Source organism: Macaca fascicularis, chromosome 16 (genome assembly GCF_037993035.2).
Source record: "Macaca fascicularis isolate 582-1 chromosome 16, T2T-MFA8v1.1".
In the NCBI taxonomy this organism is placed as follows: Eukaryota; Metazoa; Chordata; class Mammalia; order Primates; family Cercopithecidae; genus Macaca; species Macaca fascicularis.
Genome location: NC_088390.1, coordinates 85,908,254 through 85,922,253, shown reverse-complemented (window position 1 = coordinate 85,922,253; position 14,000 = coordinate 85,908,254). Strand labels below are relative to the sequence as shown.

At 56.4% G+C, this 14,000-nt stretch overlaps 1 protein-coding gene across 42 annotated transcripts in view; it reads left to right on the top strand.

The window, feature by feature from the left end:
* The window catches only part of RBFOX3 (RNA binding fox-1 homolog 3), a 522,239-nt gene that overhangs the window by 93,825 nt on the left and 414,414 nt on the right, over window positions 1-14,000 (top strand). For 6 of the 42 annotated variants that reach the window (XM_074020794.1, XM_074020790.1, XM_074020785.1 and 3 more), the window contains exon 1: window positions 1,233-1,461. The exons of the other annotated variants lie outside the window; for them this stretch is intronic. The gene's annotated coding sequence lies outside the window, so the exon portion shown is untranslated. Of the gene's footprint in view, window positions 1-1,232; window positions 1,462-14,000 lie in introns of those variants that run through there. 42 annotated transcript variants of the gene reach the window in all.

Below are 14,000 nucleotides of genomic sequence, written 5' to 3'. Positions count from 1 at the left end.
GCTCACTGCAACCTCCGCCCCCGGGTTCAAGTGATTCTCCTGTCTCAGCCTCCCAGGTAGCTGGGATTACAGGCACCTTCCACCACACCCGGCTACTTTTTTTATTTTTAGCAGAAGCAGGGTTTTACCATATTGGTCAGTCTGGTCTTAAACTCCTGACCTCAAGTAATCCACCTGCCTCAGCGTCCCAAAGTGCTGGGATTACAGACGTGAGCCACAGGGCCCGGCCCTCCTTTTTCTTCTGATGATAAAATACACGTGACATAACATTAACCGTGTGAACCATTTTTAGTGCACAGTTCAGCCAGTGGCATTCGGCGCCTTCACATTGCTGTGCGATCATCACCATCCACCTCCAGAACGTTCTCATCTTCCCCAGCTGAAGCGCTGCGCCCATAAAACACCGGCTCCCCCTTCCCATCCCCAGCCCAGCAACCCCCATGCTACCTTCTGTGTCTACGAGTGGGACTCCCCGAGGGCCCTCTTATCGGTGGATTGTACGACATGCGACCTTTTGTGTCTGGCTTGTCTCGGCGTCATGTTTTCGAGGTCCACCCATATTGCAGCATGTGTCAGAGCTTCCTCTCTTCCTGGGGCAGGTATCGTTCCAGCGCATGGCTGCAGCACGTTGCGTCCATCCATCCGTCCATCCGTCCATCCGTCCGTGCACAGTGTGTGGCTCCAGCGTGCTTTCGGAGGGCACACCTGGGGAGGTCCCAAGTCTGTGGCTCCATCGCGCGGGTCCTCCTAGCTTCTCATCCGAGTTACCTGAGACTTTCCATCCCATCTCTACCAGCTGGGCCAGGCTCTCAGGAGTAATTAGAGGAATGAGGGTCCCAGGACCTCCTCTGGGGATGAACTCTGACCTCGGGGTGTGAACAGAGCTCTGGCTCTTTCTAAGGCCTGGAGCCCCTCTGGGCTGGGCGTGAATATTTATGAAGCAGCTCTTTTGAGTCAGCCTCATTTAATCCTACATGGGGTGACAGCCTGGGTCTCTCTGCCCAGGAGCTGGGTATCCTGGTTCTCCAGGGCAGGGGGCAGGCCTGGGCATGCTGGTGGAAGGGCAGGGGTGCCCAGGGAGGGGAGTGTGGCCACACATGGGCATTTCATAGAGCTCATGCCACCTGCGTTCTCTTCAATTCAATGCCTGTCCCTTCTTACTTTTTATCTTAAGCCCCGTGGGGATGGGAGTATTTTAGGCAATGGAAATAGTTCATTTTTCTTCATTTGTTGTGTTGAACGTTTGTCATGCCCGGAGAATGCAGACTGATACAGCAGCAGCTGGTGCTCCCAGCCAGGGCTGTGCGCGCTCTCTCTGCCTCTCTCTCTCCGACTCTCTGCTCTCTCTCTGACTCTCCCCTCTCTCTCTGTTGGCCTGGTGAAATGTTCTTGGCTGTGGGCACACAGAACCTTGGACTCAAGGCTGTTGGAGCGGAGGAGACCTTGACTTCGGTCCTGGAGGTGAGAGCCTCGATTAAAGCCAGGTTTCTGGAAGGAAGAAGATAAACTATGTTCTTTGCTGGAGAAGGCCCGTAGCCAATCCACCCAGCAGCAGTTTACTCCGTGTGATGTGCTAGCAGCGTGGGGGGCTCGGTGCGGGGGTGAAAGGTGGCGATGGTCTCTGAAGCGGTGCAGCCTCAGCCCGGAGCCTCGAATGCCTGCCCACCGCACCAACGCGGTGTGTGGATGCCACAGCAGGGACCCAGAGAAGGGGCAGATACCTCCTTGAGGAGGGTGGGTACTTAGGGACAATGTGGGAGGTGGCCTTGGGTTGAAACTGAAAGGCAAACAGGTTTTCCGACGGAGGAGGGAAGAGAGAACATCCTCAAGGGAAGAGCAGAGCAGAGACTCTGAGAAGGAACTGCGCTGCCCGCGGCCAGCATTTCCTGTTTTCTCTGTGTGCTGGGGGCTCTTCTCCAATTGCGGTTCTCTTGCCACCCTGTGGATGAGCTTCTGCAGGTCTCAGGGAAGGGGATCAGTGTAATACAGGAGACGGGAGGGACCTGGGGTACAAGTGACTTGACACATGGCGGGAGCTGCGTGGGGGTCAGATGGGGGAGTGGCTGGATCACTGGGCCCTGGGCTATGCACCGTCTCCCAGCTGCAGGCTGGCACACCCCCAGGGGTCCCAACTATAAGGTGACCTGGCCTGGGGAGCAGTGGGAGCCTTGCCACAGGGCTTCACCGGAGCAGGGCTCTGCTGATCCAGATGGAAGCTCAGCCTTTGGCTTGAGCGTTGCTTCTCCGGAAAGGGTCTCCTGTCCTCCTGCCAAGTTCTACCTTCCTGTAGCTGTGTGGGTGGGGCCAGGTGTTACCAGGTGCACGCAGGCTGAGGCCAACTTCTGCCTCAGGACACCCGAGGGTGTGTTCGAGAGTCGGGAGAATTCCCTCACCCCAGGCAGCAAAGAGGTGGCGGCTCTAGGGAAGTGGGGACTAGGAATGGGACGGCGCTGAGCTCCAGCCTCCTGTCTGGTCTTTCTGGAAAGCTCCCTGTGCTCTCCCACCAAGTCCCAAGAGAACAGCTCCACACCAGCCACAGCTTTTGCACGGTTCCATTTCGCAGTACACAGAGGACTTTCATATGCACTGGGCCATCTTTGTCCTTCCCAAGCTGTGGCGTTAACCAAATAGAAATGCTCCACGGTCCGGTGGATCCACAGGGCCTGGGGGGATGCGGGTGCCACCCAGAGGCTTGTGCTAGATGCTGTGGCTTAGGGCCAGGGTTACTAGGGGTGGCTGTGGTGTTGCTGAGCGACAGTAGGGGTGTGGGGGCAGCCTGTGGCCCCAGAGCCTGTCGGGAAGTGGCCACAAAAGGGCAGGATATCACTGTGTGGTTGCTGAGATCCAGGAGACACCAGTGGTTTGTCAAGATTACAACAACGAGGCGTGACTCAGGCCACCTGGGTGTGTGAGGCTACGCACCCGTGGCCTCATCTGTGAACGTGGTGGTTCTAGAAGCTGCCTGGCAGGTGTGAGGGGACTCAGGCAATGGTGGCCCACTGCTTGGATCAGTGCCGGGCGCAGGGAGTGCATGTCTGCGTGACTGCCGAGTGCGTACCCGTGTGTCGGATTCCCAGGTGCATGTTTGGAATGTAGCTCACTGCAGAGGTACATGCTGTTGGGAAGGATGGGGTGAGGGGGCGCCTGGCTGTGTGGATGCTGGGAGGTGAGCAGAATCCCAGGTGTGCTGGCTGCGTTTTCTGCTGCTTCCAGTGGCTTCCTCTGTCCAGTGCAGGGTGGAGATGGTGGGAGCGTGTCATGGGCAAGTCTGGTACACACGGTCCCCACCCAGCAACTCCAGAGGGGTCGAGGGCTTCTCTCCATTGACCTTCGGTAAGGAGAAATACCAGGGAAGGACACCGATTGGCCTGGCTGAGGTCACGTGCCTGCCCCTGTACCAATCACAGTGCCTCAAGGATTGGCAGGTCTGGTCACATGCCCATGCTGGGCAGGGCATCTTGATTGGCAGCCTTAGCCAAATTCCAGGTTAGACTGAGGGAAGCAGGGGCGAGCTGGCTACTAGATGTGCAGGGGCAGGCCCAGAAGGCCAACCACAGAGGCCCACTACAGCACGTGGGCCCACATAGACCCAGGAACCACACTCGGAGAAATGGCTCTATGTGCTGGCCCGGGAGGCTGTGTGGAGTGCCCAGCGCCTGTGCCGCCTCACTGACATCGCCCACGGTTCTTTCCAGTAGGCAAGCTTGTGGGGCTCCCACTGTGGAGTAGAGGACGCTGGAGCTCAGAAAGATCATGCAGCCTGCCTGAGGCCACATGGCTGGTAAGAGGCTGAGCTGTGATTCAAACTCAAGCAGTCTGGTTCCAAGGCAGCCCTTTCACCACCGTGCTGTGCCATTTCACCAAGAAAGGCCCCCACTGTGGGGAGGGGGGTCCACGGGAGGATGGGATATGGTCAGGGCAGCTGTGCCTGATGGTGAATGCATCCAGGTATGTGCCACCTGGCCATGGCACAGCCATGCCCAATGGTGAATGCATTCAAGTGGGTGCCACTTGGCTACGGGGCCACGTTTGGTGAAACATGGCTAGGGGGCCATGTTTGGCCATTTCCCTGACTCCTCCTCCGCAAGACCAAGAGCCTCATGGGCAGGACAATCGTCCCTAAACTGTCTTTGTGTCCACGGCCCCTGACACATATTAGGCACTGAAAAGGGGATAGTTTAAAACCTAAATGCACAGGTAACATGACATACTGCATGACACCCCACAACATGCCGACATGCCTGCATACACACAGTTTCATCTAAGTGGATATCTGGACATCAAAACCCTGCAAACACCTCCCGGCCCGGGGAGAGTCCCTTCCTGTTTCTTCCCTGACCCTCAGGAGGACACACCCCAGGCAGAGGCTCCTGCCAGCCCTCTGCCAGCCAGGCAGGTGTGCTGCTTGACCTTGGCACCCCTGCTTGGATGACGACAGTCCTGGCAGAGCCTTTGCCTGTTAGCACAGCCCCGAGTGTTGCCTGGGGCTGGAAGAGGTTCTCGGGGCAGCCTCGGGTTTTCTATTTGGACAGAGGCGGCTGAGGTTCTTGTCTCCTGGGATGCATTCGGCCCTGTGGGCTTTGCTTCCATCTTCCACTCCTTCTCCCTAGGACGCTGCTGCTTGGGGGTACACTTTGGCCCAGGGGGAGGTAGAGCAAGGCCCGTGATGGAGGCCTCACCTGGGCTCTCCCTGAGTCCTGGCTGCCCTCCCCTCCCCTCCACTGTGCCTGGCCAGCAAGGGAGGCACCCAGAGAAAAAAGTTTGGTGACGGGTGCCAGGGAAACGTCCTCCGTCCTCATCCCCTCCATTAATCACCCGCTCGTGGGGGCGCCGGGCCCTGTTTAAGATGCACCGGTGGTTCCGAGGTGCGCGCAGGCATTCCCAAGCTCTGCTGTTAATCTGCTCCCTCTGAGACAGGCTACCTCAGGCCTTTTAATCACTTGCTGTAATTACAGCCCTAACTTTGCACGGGGAATGTGAATGCATGCCTGGGATGGAGGGCTTGCGCAGGCACGGTGTCCTCTCCCCCTGTGGCCCCGAACATGAAGGTTATGGGATTTGGCGTGGCTGAGGGGCATAGAAATGAGTGTGTCATCTGAGGGTAGGGTGGCTGGGTGCCAGCAGCAGGGGCAGCTTGCCTCGGCCCCTCGTTGTGTCCCGCGTGCTTGTCAGACCGGGCGGCAGGTGCGTAGTGGGTCAGGTGCAGAGTGTTAAGGCGGGGACTTCACAGGATGCGGCTTGCTGGCTACAGGGAGCCGAGAGTCCTGGGGCCTCGCCGGGAGGACGGAACTTGTTGCCCATGGGAAGGGCTGGCGGCTTTTCCGTGGTACCTCTGTCCACACCAGGCAAGTCCACCACCCGTGCACTGCAGGAGACTCGGCTGCTGACCTGCAGGGCCAGCTTCTGGTGGGTGGGCCAGGCCGTTGGCAGAGTTGAGTGAGGCCATTGACGCCGCCACTTGAGGACCAGAGGTAATGCTGTGGAGGCTCCTTCCGCATTGACTCCTGTTGTAAAATTGATTTTTCTTGGGTTATTAAGGTAATATGTGCATCTTAGAAAATATTTGGTGATGCCTCCTCTCCCAGGCATCATGCCCAAGTAAACAGGATTGGAAGGATCTTTGCTGATGACGTAAAGTGCAGCGCCTGCTCCTGGCAACTGGGGAAGCTGAGGCTTAGGGAGGGGTGGAGTGTCCTTGAGTCCATGAAAGCACAAGGCAAGGCCCTGGGCTCCTGGCTTCTCCCTCCATGCACAGCCCGGAGCTCCCAGCCCTCACCCTAACCCTGGACTCTGCCCCGGCTGTCACCGAGGGGCCTGGGGGGTGTGACGGCTGATGGATGACGGAGGGAAAGGAAGGGGTGGGTCCCTGAGACCTCATAGCTCTCCCAGGTGCCGACCCTGCCGTGGAACCGTTAGTGTAAGGGAAGGAGGGGTTGGGGTGGGGAATGGTATGGCCATTTAGACTGGCCAGAGAACCAGCTAGAACGCTGTTACAATACTAGTGCCTGCCTGCCCTGGACTCTGACTCCGTCAGCCTGAGCATCGGTCAGTTTCCAAGCTCCCCAGGTGTTTCTGGACCTGCAGGCGAGGTCACAGTGAACAAATACACCCCCAGACTGGGAGCCTGGGCCCCTGGCTTTTCTGAGCTGTGTGCTCTGGGGCTGGAGGGGTGGTGGGGAGGACCGGGCCCTTCTCTTCTTGTCCGTTTGTGTAGCCTCTGTAGCTCCAGCGTCCTGGAGAGAGACAGCCACCCACGCTGAAACACCGGCTCTGGTGCTCCTCTCAACCAGGCTGCCCTGGGGACCCTGCTGTCCTCCTGCTGTGTCCTGGCTCTGTAGCCCTTTGCCCGATCCCTCCACAACCTCATGGGGGCGGTGGTTGACTTGGACCCCAGGGCCAGGGCCCTGGGACTGGGCCATTCAGACAGGCCAACGAACCAGCTGGACTGCTGTTACAACACTAGTGTCTGCCTGCCCTGGACTCTGATTTGTCGGCCTGGGGGTGGGCCTGGACATGGGTTGGGCTCCAAAGCCCCCCAGGTGTTTCTGACCTGCAGGCAAGGTTGAGAGCCTGATGTGGACTGGGGGTGTGGTCTGAGACTGCTGGGGAGGTTTTAAAATCTGTGATGCAAGAGGAAGTTCTTGGCTTTGGTGTGCCCTGTAGAAGCCGAGGGATGCAGCCAGGGGCACCTTGCATGGACGCCTGCCACCCGCCTCGGCGCTCTGCTCTGGGGACACATGGCTGTGCTAGCAGCAGCAGGTGTGCAGGGTGTGTGGGGTGTGCAGGGTATGCCGGGCAGGCTCTCCAAATCTCCCAGCAAGGGGTCTGTGCACAGCCTGAAACTCTCCTTGCTGGGGCGGAGGACACTGGCTGGCGAGGACCCGGTAGGCGGACCTGGGACAGGATCGCCCACCTCAACCCCAGACATGTCATTAAAACTCCAGTCAGCTTCGGCCGAGCCAGCGCGGTGCTGCAGAGGCCTGCGGGGGCGCGGGGAGCAGAGAGAGGAGGGAGGCACTGAGGAGAATAACAACAAGGGAGGCGGTGGGCGGCCTCAGGCGGGCAGGGAGGTGGTGGGCGGTGGCCTTGGGCAGGCAGGCGGAGGAAGTTGGGCTGGGCTGGTGGCTCAGGATGCCCCCGATGTTGGCAGACCTCCAGGGAGCAGTGTGGCTGGGGTGGCACCACTGGGTCACCAGCCACTAAGCCTCCCGCCGGAAGGCCCCTGTGCTGGAGGAACCCCCTCTCAGGGAGCTGGCGCTGTCCTCCATGGCACCTGCTCTTCCCAGTGCCCCACCAGGTGGGCTTTTCTGGGAGGCCAGCGAGCGCAGGGACTGCCATCATTTTCATGCCTGGATTTCCTTTCTGCTCCGGTTTCACTGTGGCCTCTGGAGTCTGCTGGTGTTTTCCGTGTTACCGGGCAGTTTACAAATCGGTCCCAATGAGGCTCCTAAATCCACGGGCCAGACCCTGACTTGTGTCCCCAATAGCATCCATGTTCCTGAGCCCCGTTCAGGTCTTTGATAGGAAGAGCTAGAGAAAAGCTGTCTGGCGAAGGATTCTGGTGGCAGATGCTGGACTGTGTGGCCCCGTCGCTGGCCCTGTCACTGTGATGGGCTGCCCAGGCCCAGGAAGGTTCTGCTTCTCCAGGGCAGGTTTTCCCGGCCTGCTCTGTGTAACCGCATTGGTGCGTGCCTTGGTTCTCTCACCTGTAAAGGAAAGAGGACACGCTCCCTTTGGGGTGGTCATTAGAGAAGTCTCTGGAACCTTCTAGAAGGGTCCCATTATCCATGAAGAGATCTCATGGACATCTCCTGAGGATACAAGATGTGGCCAATGTCTCTGAGAGGCGGTACCAGGTGTGGCTTGTCCGAATTGGGGGCTCTTGTCTGAGGAGAGCGGAGGGCTTCTGTTTGTTCTGAATCTCTTTTGAGCTGGGATATGGACTGGACAATGGCAGGGGAGTAGGACTGCCCACCCTTCCCCGTCCCCACCCTGGGGCTGAGAATGGAGTTGACGCGAACCCACCCAGCATCCCATGGGCACCTGACATGGGGCGGGGACTGCCAGGCAGGAGCCCCATTGTGGCGGCCCCCATGGAGGCCAAATTTAGGTCCGCCAACCTCAGAATTATGAGTCCTGGGCCCTGCTTAGGCCAACACTGCTGAGAGGAGGTAGGTGTCTTCAGGGGTGACTGCCCCATTTAAAACACCTGAGTGGCAGGTGGAGTGGGTGCAGCCGGAGCTCTGAGGCCCTGGCGGTGGTGTCTGATGGGATGGGAGACGTACCCAGTGGTGTCTGATGAGGAGCAGGTGGGACAGAGCACTGCTTGATCTGCTGCAGGGTGTGGACAATAGGGCTGTGTCTCCAGCCTGCCCTGAGGGTCTGCCACCACAACCAGGCCCTTTGGCCAGGCTCTTCTGCTCTCCTGCCCCCAGGACTCCCAGGCAGCATCAGATTCCACCAAGGGGCTCCAGTTGCCTCCTGGGGGTGGATCCCGATTTCTCAGGTAGACACTTGCCAGCCAGCGACAACCCAGAGTACCCATCCTAGGCCACATCTGTGCAGGCCTCCCGTGGTGACTGGGTTAGAGACTTTGTCTCTAGAACTTCCCATCCTCTGGATCCTGGGGTTACTGGAGAAGGGTTCCAGCTTCCCAGCTGGGCTGCGTCAGGATTCCATGTTCTGCCGGAAGTGGCCGCCGCTCCTCTGTGGCCCCCATCCTGATCCGTTTCTCCTCGGTGCTTTGGTCCTGTCTCCAATCCAGACTCACTGAGCCCACCCTGGCCCCAGCTTGCAACCTCTGACAAACAGAACAGGGTGAAGGGGCTGGCCTGCTCAGCACTCCAGTCCCCAGGCCTGGCCAAGGCATCCGGCTCCCTTGGCTCTTTCCTCTCCATCTGGGGTCCAGCTCCCTGGTCATGGCCTGAGAGGCTCTGTGGCCCAGGGCAGTGCTGAAGGAAGGTAGGGGGCCACTGGGGCACTCCTCTTGGGACATCTGACAATGCTTAGAATCTAAGAGGGGACTGGGAGTGTGGAGGTCACCCAGCCCAGCCTTTGGCCCAGCTCCCCACAACAGACAGATGGCCGCTCAGCATCTCCTTAAATTTCCCCATGCGTGATACAGTGATCGTGGGAGCCAGGGACGAGCTGAGTCCGTGTACCTTTGCTGCTTCTCGAGAAGAGCCACACAGCCAAGCCAGGCAGGAAACTGGCCCCATCGAGTCCCTCCCCACCCCTTCTGGACCCTCTTCCTGGCGCTCCCTGCTCCCTTTTCTGGCTCTGATGGAGGAAAGTCTGGAAGTGGAGACGTCTAGTGGCCACTCCCTTTGCGAAGCAAGGTCCACAGGGATATTGTATCAATTTCCTCACCTCTCTTCTGACTTTCCCTTACTGTTCCTCAAATGCTTACTTCTCTGTTATTCTCAGCCTGGGAACTTTAAAACATTTGCCATAAGCATCTATGTGTTTGGTGCGTATGGGAGTAAGGGATGGGGGAGGCATCCAGGCTTGAATCCACCTGTAGCCACTTATGAGGGCTGTGACCTTGGGCCAGATATGTTCTTAGCCTTTACTTTCTCAGCTATAACACAGGGGCCATGCCAGACCCTACCTTTGTTGCCTGGATTCAGTGAAATGCACAGGCTATGCATTCAGCATCATGCCTAGTGTTTACAGCATTGAGCACTTAATAGCAGTGATAGAGATCAATATCATGGTGAAAATGTCTGCCCATAGTGGTGTGTGGCATAGGGACCATCAGAGCAGTGCAGCACTGTCTCACCAGTTACCTCCTCGCTTCCCCTTTGACCTTCATCCCAGACACCTCCAGGCTCATACACCTCTGCTTTTGCTGCTATTCCTGAGCTGGTGGTGGCACTTCCTTGGGGCTCTGACAGTGCCTATGTCTCAGTTTGGCTTTTCCCAGAAGCAGACTCCATGATCAGTATCAGTATCTAAGGGCAAGTATTTGGGGAGGTGAAGGAGACAGAAGAGGAGATGGGGAGGTGGGACGGGGAAGAGAGGCAGCCCAAGGTCTGCTGTGGGCAAGTGGAGCTGAATCCCACTGGGGACCCTGAAGGCAAGTGTAGGATACACAGCTTAGGGGTCTCCAGCCCAGGCGGGAGGGAGCTGGGGTATTTATACACCCGCCTCTGTTGTGCATGGACTGAGGCTGCTCCAGGAGTACTCTGGACCCCAGGCAGGTGCTGGCAGTGGGATGGGGCTGTGTGCACTGAAGTGTTCAAGGTGGGGGTATGGTGGGCCCCGGCAAGGTCTTCTGCAGATCCTCTTCTGAAGCAATCATGATGGTGGTGCTGGTAGCCGATAGAGTTCTTTCATGGTGCCAGAGTCTAATCCTCCCACTGCTCCACTTAAGCAACTTCTGGGTGGCATCACCTTGTGAACCTCTCTGCCTGCCCTGGGCCTCAGATGCCTGAGCTTTGGGGATGCTCAGAGCAGCTGGCCAGCCAGTGGCTGCTTTACCTTATTGGGTGCCAGCTCTCACTAGGCAATGCTGGAATCTCCTCAAGAACCATTTTCTTGTGGCAAATGGCCACATCATCAGGCCTCATCACCAGGGAGTGAACTGATCTCATCTCACCATCTCATCCCTCACACCCATGCACATCTGTGTATGTTTTTAGTGCATATCTGTGGTTGGCTGAATAAAGGCCCCCAAAAGATTCATGCCCTAATCTGCAGAGCCGATGGATGTTACTTTAGATGTCAAAGGCAGACTTTGTAGGTGTGATGAAGTGAAGGATCTTGAGCTGAGGAGATGGTGCTGGATTATCTGGGTGGGCCCTAAATGTAATCACCAATGTCCTTATAAAGGAGAGGCAGAAGATTTGACCACAGAAGCAGAGACTGGAGTGATGCGGCCACAAGCCAGAGAGTTCCTGCAGCCCCAGAGGCTGAAAGAGGCAGGCAACACTTCTCTCCTGGAGCCTCTGGAGGGAGCCCAGCCATGCTCACGTCTCGACTTCAACCAGGGAAACTGGCTTTGGACGTCTCGTCTCCCTCTGTGAGAGAAGAAGCTTCTGTTGTTTTGAGCGACTCTATTTGCGGTCATTTGTTGCAGGAACAAGAGGAAACTAATGCTGTGTCGTAAAGAAACGCACCACATTGCTAGTGAGCGAGCTACTCTGGGTGGGAAGGAAGTGTCCCATGGCCGCTCTCTGACTCGGCGAGGGAGAATCCAGGAGTTTTAAATATCTGCTGCCAACGGCTTTGTTACGGCAGCTCCCACTATGCCAGGTTTCGATTGGGGTACATGCCAATGTCACAAACGCTTACGCGACTGAATGGTTGCATGTGGGCAGGCCCTGACTGGGGTGGCTGCTCCCTCTGCCCAAGCAGGTGAGGTCTGTGATAACAAACTCTTTCAGGGGACGGTGCTCAGGAGCTCGAGGTGAGGGGCCGGAGCACCCTGCCACCCCGCCAACCCACCTTCCCATTTCCTTGACTAGAGTCAGGAAGGTGGGTGTGCCTGAGCTCTGCTGGAGTCTCAGTCGGGAGGAAGGGTTTTGCATCCCTGTCCCGGTCCAGGAGCTCCTGTGAGCTCAGCACCCCTCTGGATTCCATCAGGCAAACACCCTCCTTCAGATGGCGGCTGGCCTGGAGGAGCTGTGGCTTTAGAGCCTGTGTGGGAGAGTCGGGCAGAAGACAGCTCCTGGGAACCGGCTTCTCTTCCCCTCCCGGTGGACCCCTGCAAGCATAGTGGGGCCCCATGTCCCTCAGTTGTGGGGCTGCGGGACACCGAGGGATCCCTCACCTGCACCATCCAACATGGCAGCCCCGAGCCACACACAGCCATGGAGCTGGAGATGTGGGAGTTTGGGTGGAGACAGACGGGCCGAACGTGTAAAACGCTCACGGGGTACCAAAGATCATGTGCAAGGCAGAGGATGAACAATCTCCCATTGATAGTCTCTGTATTGATTACACATCAAAATGATAATAGTGTGAATATATTGCGTTAAATAAACATATCATGAAAATTACTTTTGCTTGTTTTTAATTTTTTAAAATATGGCTCCTAGAACATGTAAAATCCCATGTGTTAGCAGATGCTTTTGGGTGGCTGTGCCAGCTCCGGGGCCAGCTTGTTTGCTGCAGATCTGATCTGAAGGGTCTGCCACTTGAATTGGGTGCCCCATGCATATGGTGAACCCCTAAGCTCCTATGGGATGGTATCTGTAGACAAAGCTTTGTGAGGTGATCAGGGTCAAGTTGAGGTCAGGAGGTGGGGTCGTTGTGATGGGATCAGTGCCCTTATAGGAGGAGACACCAGGGAGCTTGCTGTCTCCCCTGTCTCTTCCACATGAGGACCCAGGGACAGGCATCTGTCTGCAAGCCCAGAAGAGCCCTCCACAGAACCCGACCACGCTGCTCCCTGATCTCGGACTCCCAGCCTGCAGAACTGTGAGAAATACCTGTCTCTTGTTTAAGGTCCCCAGTCTGTGATATTGTTATGGGGTCCTGAGCTGATCGGGACAGAACTTTGAAAGGGTTCTCTGTGAAAGGCTGGAGGAGGTTGGCCGGGGTGCTGGTGGCAGGGTCCTCCTTGCAGGCCTGCTGGAACCCCATGGGCAGGGAGTGGGGAGGCTGGGCCTCCCCTCTGAAACTCTGGGTCTGTGCCCGGGAGTGGAATCCATGCTTTTCCATGGCATGAGTAAGTTGTGGTAAAGGCCGAAGAGGCAACAGCAAGGAACGGAACCCCGTTTTTCTCCAGTTCAAAGGCAAGATTGGAGCTGCTCCCTCTGCCCAAGCAGGGTTCCTGTTCCAGGCTGGGGCGTGAGATAAATGTTCCTGAAAGACACAGGAGCTAACATCACATCACTGCACAGTTGTATCGTAGTTAAACATTACATTTTTTATTGTGGTAAAATATAATAACATAAAATTTACCATCTTGATCATTTTCAAGTGCCTCGTTCAGTGGCATTAAGTGAATTCACATTGCGGTGTGGCCATCACCACCTTTCATCTGCTGAACTTTCTCATTTTCCCCAATGAAAATTCTGTCTCCATTAAACACCAACTCCCCATTCTTTCTCTCTGCCATCCCTGGCACCCACCACCCTATTTTCTGTCTCTATGAATTTGGCTATTCTAGATTCTTCCCATGAATGGAGTATTGGTCCTTTTGTGTCTGGCTTATTTCACTTAGCAAAATATTTTCAAGGTTCACTCATGTATCAGAATATAATTTAATGTTTTCAAAGCCTTTCATGTAGCTAATCTCACTCCACTCTGCCCAGACCCTGCAAATAGGTTATATTAGCTCCATTTTTCAGATGAGCACATTGAGGCTTATATCAAGGCTCACTGGGACCTGCTTAGTGGTCACGTGGCCTGTGAGTGTGGCAATGACTGGGATTCTCAGATATTTCTCCAGGATCTGCCCACTTCACCCCGGCTGGGTGCTGCCAACGTGCCCCATCCACCGTTTTAATAAATGACCGTCACATAATTTAGAGAACAAAATCAGTTCTGGAAGGACACCTTCTTGCTTTAAATATCTCCCCACTCTCTTCCCTCTTCCCTTTCTCTCAGGATAAGGCCGGGCAGTTTCTAAGAATAACTCCACGTTGTGGGACAGGTCAGTTGATAAATACTGTATAAGCTGAGATGATGGGTCTAATTTGAAGCCTGTTGACAGTGAGGCTTTGAAGGATGGGTTCCAGGCGGAGCATGTGTGTGCATGGAATACAAATCAATAATGTATAAGGAGAAGGGCACGTTATGCAAATTCGAGGTATTGGCATGGCGTCTGCCACAGTGAGAGGCCAGGATTCCTCCGAGGGAGGGGCCGAGCTGGAGCAAATCCTTAGCCCCCCGGCTCTTGCAGGTTCAAATCTGTGGCTGTCATGACGGCAAGGAGGAGACAGGGGGTGGCACTCAGGAACAAACGTGGCCTCCCCTAACCCTGGTGACTCAGGTTTCCTAGAGCTGTCGAACATCTCTGTTCTTCAGTAGCTGTGAGGCTTCTACAGGCA